The sequence below is a fragment of the Theobroma umbraticum genome, unplaced genomic scaffold, assembly GCF_002168275.2.
Source record: "Theobroma umbraticum cultivar Fairchild unplaced genomic scaffold, ASM216827v3 scaffold_95.0, whole genome shotgun sequence".
NCBI classification, from domain to species: Eukaryota; Viridiplantae; Streptophyta; class Magnoliopsida; order Malvales; family Malvaceae; genus Theobroma; species Theobroma umbraticum.
In genome coordinates this window covers 11,592,632-11,598,392 of record NW_018397257.1, presented here as the reverse complement: position 1 = coordinate 11,598,392, position 5,761 = coordinate 11,592,632, and positions in this window count along the sequence as shown.

The following is a 5,761-nucleotide window of genomic DNA, read 5'->3' as shown; positions in this document are numbered from 1 at the left end:
CAGAATCCATTGGCTAAAATCACAAAGAAAAACAGACACCTGTCGGGGCTTTGGTTATCTTGATGATGATCGGCTGTGATCAAACTCTCCCACCTGTTTTCTTCCAACTTGAAGTGTTTGTCTTTTGTTTTCTTTCGCTTTGTCTAAATTCCAAGACCGCAGGGTGGGCTTTCCTTGTCTCTCTAGACTAACAGGTGAAGGCTATCTAAACTCTAAGCTATCTATCAATCAACACAAAGAACTCTTTGTTAGCTGCTTCTGTTTGATTAGGTATTAGGGTTCATTCAAAGAAACTGCTGCCTCCCTCCCCCCGTCCTCCCCCTTCCCTGTGGGATCTCTCTTTCACGGGGAAAAGATTTGCTTTGCTCTTTCTTTATTCGTGTGAGAGGAGATGATTTTGAATGAAAAGAAAAGAAAATTCAAGTGAGAAAAAGAGAGCCAGACAGAGAGAGAAAGAGAGTGATAATAAAGAAAAAAAACAAACAAGTCTTAGATGATGGGACGTCCATATACAATTTCTCACTTCTCCTTTGTATTTTATTTCTTATATTTAAAGGAATTCAGTCAAATAATTTCATTGCTTTAAAAATAATTAAATTAAAATAAAAAAGAAAATGGGTTCAATTGTATACTACTGTAGAGTAAAGAATTGGATAGAGAAATGTGTTCGAGAGTATTTTCATTTCATATAAGATCACATGGTGGCCCCAATGGACGTGACATGTTCACTATTCAACCCCCGCCACCGGCGGCCCCTCCACTCCGCTTCCCCCATCTTTCTATCCATCTTCTATCGCACTCGCCATTCCTTTGAATTTTAAAATTTCAAAAATCGAATTTGTGTGTTTTACATAAAATGGTAATTGAATCGGTTGAAATATATTTTAATATAAAATTAATTTACTTTTGATCAATATAATCAATTTTATTTTTAATTTTTATTTGTTCAATAATAAAATTTAAATATAAAAAATAATCAAATTAATTAATTAAAATAAAAAATAAATTAACTACAGAGGGGAAAGGGTTTATCTTGGCGAGTGTGGTGCACGATGGCGGGATTGAGAGTGTGGGAAAGTGGGACTGCACTAAATGGGGGTCTCACTTAGGTCAAACTTTTCATGGCCACTTAAGAACTCGTAGGTGCCCGCTGGGCGCTTACAGTTGCCGGTTTAAGGTGGTTTGATTGTTTTTTCCACATGCTGGTGCATCTGTTTTCCGTGCAACTTTGTTTCTTACTAGCCACGTGCACTTTCTCCATTTAAGCCATACATACTGCAAATGCTCTTTTATTATTATTATTATTACTTTCTCTCTTAATTTTGTTTTATATATTGACCTACGTGTTTGTTTTCTTTGCCCTTCATTTTTTTTCCATGCACCTTGGCTAAAAGGGACAAAAGGAATTTGTAAAAGGTTCAAATCAATGATTTACGTACAATAATTAAAATTTTTTTAATAGATTACAAGTCAATGTTATCTCGATTCCATCCAAATTTATGAATTTGACATAAATTTTATAACTAAAAAAATTAAAATTATGTCAACACATTAATCATCGATCAAAAAATACGAATATATATATATATAACTTCGAGAGATATTTTATAGTATGTGATAAAATGAATGAAAGATACGTAAGTATTTACTGTGATCGTTTTATGTTATTTACTATTAATTGTCGAATATCAATAATTTTTTTTTATGAAAAGGAATTAAACCAAATTGTGGCATGACGCTTGTACAAAAGCACTATAATAGAAAAGAATCATTTTCACTCCTTACAAATGATAAAAAGATGATGATGAGGTATTTAAAGTGGGGAATGGAGGAAAGAAATTGGTGTCATTTTTGCAAATAGCTAGTAGTTCTATGTATCCACTTATTTGGACATGAATATGACAATATACTTATGTATTTCAGGCTCAGCCAATTCTTGCCATGCATCCCATTTTTCTTCCTTCAAATTACTCTTTATCAATAGCGTTCAGATGTGACTCTGCCCAATCCGTTTTCTATCCTTCCATCAAATACCTCAATCAATAATTTTCAGATGTGGACTGATCTTTCAATCACTCTATCCCTCTCTTTCACATTTTGGTAGTATGATATACAATCAAATTATAAAAATACTTGAATCTGTCACTGAGCAAGTATCGTTTCAGCTAGGGTTCATCTAGTGTGAGCCATTGAGAGATGTTTTTGAGCAATTACCCCATGAAACCGCTGTGCAGTAACCAGCAAAACCCAAAGAGGTCTGAGGCATATACCATATCAGGGAAAGTCGTGCTTTGTATCATATATTTCCAATCAATGTCTTCTCTTCTGAGTGACAGATTTGACTTGATGGAATGAGGCAATGAAGAAGGAAAGCAAAAAGAAGAAACACAACCCATCAGTGCTAAACCATTGAATAATAATCATCACTAATCTGTGTTGTTGCCCAATCCATAAATAGCAAAATTGTTGACTTCCATTTTCTGATAAATCTTCACAGGCTTAATGGGGGGAGAAGAAGGCAGTTGCCAAAATTTATAAAGTTTGGACCGGGGGAGCACAAGAAATACAGCAACCCTCTCTTCAAATCTTCATATCTTCATTGGATTGGATGCACATTTCTCTCTTCCCTTCTTGTTTTTTCAGAGGGAGAGGGTCCAACATAATAATTTTGCATCTTATGTCTCTTTTTAATTCGATGAAATGGTAGTTTTTCTTTAACTATATTGGAATTGTCTCATTAGACATCAAGTCAATAAATTCGGTTCGAGCATTAATTAACGTTTTTGTTGACTCTTTCTTAAATATGATATTGATAGAAATGGAAGTATTTCACGGGAGATGATAGAATGTGATAAATTTAAAAATTATTTATTTATTTATTTTTATATATTGTTGTAACTCAATTTCGAGTGTTGGGTTTTTTTAATTAATTTTTTGTATCGAAAATTAGAATCTTGTATCAATTTCTAATATTATATAAGCTTGACTTGCTTCCACCATTGCTCCACTTTGTATGCTATTTTCCTTTATTGCAATGAGTTGCTTTTGGCTTTCCAAAAAAGGAAAAAAAAAGTTTACTCCAAAATTTAAAACCTTAGGGTAGAAGGGAAGAGATATATAGGAAAAGACTATCATCAGGTGTTTCATTATGGGAATTTATGATGTTGGCTCAATTTCTGAAAATTACAGGTGAGTTAATATTTTTTTTGGGGTAACACAAAAAAAACATGATAGAATTAATAGGTATGGTCACGAATCAGACTTAATAAAATGATCTCGATCGTACATATATCGAATTTTATAATTTCTAAAACATTAGAAGAATATTTTGAAAAATAACGTTTTGATTTTCAAATTATACAGAACTCATTAATTCAAGCTGACAGTTACCATAGCTGAAACGTACTTGATGATGGGAAACATCATTTTTGGTAGGTCTTTTTCGTGAGGCCTAAGTGTTCCTTAGCCATATTCAATTACTTGGCTAAATTTTTCTTCATAAAGGAGGGCTTCCCATGGGTTTCCTTTCGAGGTACATACTCCAAGCCTAAAGAATTCGCAGACACACAGATGGGATTTCTTTCTTTCTTTCTTTTTTCTTCTTATTTTTGAATTAAACAAAGAAGTTTAGGTTCTCATGCCCGTGACGCTTTTATTATTTCTGTTTTTTCATAACATGGAGAGACAAAAGACAGCATGAAGACCCAAAACAAGACAAGAAAGAAGTAAACTAGTTAAGGTTATCCAGTCCCGTGATACATATTTTTTCGCAAACAAAAAACCCTACACCTTATGATATTCTATGACTCAACAAGACAAGTACTTTACTTAATTACAAAAAATAAAAATAAAAATCCCCACAGCAGATAAGCTGGAAATTTTATTGGAATATCATACACGAAACCCAAAGTTGGATTAATAAAAACTAATCATGCTGCGATAAATTGTAACTCCATCCCCTACTGCAAGATCACTACCTAGATTTTCCCTATTTAGATAATTAAAAACAAGTTGATTCAAGAAAAACAATATTGCTTAATCAATATTAAGTCCTAAACATTTTACTTTTATTCACTAGAGTAATTGTGAGAGAACTGATTCAATGATTAAACACGAATCATAGAATTGGTTGAGATAGTCTCCTATTTGCATGTTGAATCTTTTAAACTAATTACTATTTTGGTTGAGTGCCACATTGATTTCCTTCACTAAATAAGATGGTTTGTTAGGGATTCAATTAGGTAAGGCAATGAGTGGGGGATTTAGGAGTCCATATTTCAAGCTTCGATGACAGGTGAAAGAAAATGGCAAAGAGGTGATGAAAGAGTTAGACTGAAAATAATGCAGGGAGATCCCCAAAATCCCCATTTTCCCAATTCCCAATCCGATGGCCCCTCGTTTGCTTTTGGGTGTTCATTGATTGGCAGGGTTGGGGTCCCAGTGCGGTGGGGTTGATGGGGTCAATGAGTCATTGAGGGTGGCAGTGGGATTCTACATGTCAGTAGAAATCAAAAAGTTAAACAGAGAAAAGTTAATGCGGTGGGGAAGGGGTGGGGGGTTGAAGCCCTTTGCTTGCAGACGCATGGGGTTTACGTGTGGGAACTGATTAAACCCCTGCTCCATTTCCTTTACCACAACAAGGAACAACAATGGACGAACATTTGTTTTTTCTCTCTTCCTCTCTCTCTCTTTTCACCCCATAAACTGCACCGTGCAGCCACGGTTGCAGCCCTCTTGGTTGCTGGCTGGCCCTTTAGGCAAATTTTTAAAATAATTATGAGATCATGTATCACTATTAGTAATTGCTTTAAAATAACTTTACATATTTGTGTTCATATGTATATCGGTAAATTATAAGAAAACAAGAATTTACTAAACCTAAAAAAATATAAAAATGTCGATGTTCGTGATTAAGAATATGAATATTATACACTGTTTAAGAACTTAAGATCAAGGGAAGCTAACAAGTAAGAGAGGAGAAGAGGGTAACCTTATTAATCGCATTAATCAAATTAAAATCTAAATAAAAAATAATAGACGAGATGGATCAGATTCGGGGATGAGATAGAATCGGATTAAATTTGATGATTAACATGTACATGACTTAAATAATATAAGCAGTAAATGCCAACAGAATCTAGCTACAGTAATTGATGTCGCATATTTACAAAGGACACCTGAATTAACATTGCAATTCATGGCAGATAGCTCTCATAAAACCCAAATCTTGTCACCATTCTCTCATCAAAAATGTTACCAAAAAAATGAGTAGATTAAGAAATTTTGTTTTTATTTATCAATTAAATATTAAAATTTGAATTAAACATTTAGATAATTTGTTTAATTAAAGATCAAATGTTTTAATTGTAACAATAAAAAGTTAAACGTTTTCAGGTTTTTATAATTAAGAGTTAGGGTAGGAGGTGTTTGACGCGTGTGGGATATGCACATGACGTGGATTATCAAGTCAAAATGGTTCAAACTAAAAATTTACATTATTTAAATTATGACATGATGTGTAATAAATTTTCAACATAATATATAACAATTATATTTTTTAATATAGCGTAATAATTAAATTTTTAACATGACTAATAATGAATATATTTTTTAACATGATGTACAATAATTAAATTTTTAACATTTTATTTTAAAAATTAAAAGAGAACTTCCATTATTTAGAAAGGAATGAAAGGATTAAAAACAAAAAGAAAAAACATAAGCAACGCCTAGAAGGCTGAAAATTGTTACATGCCCTTTA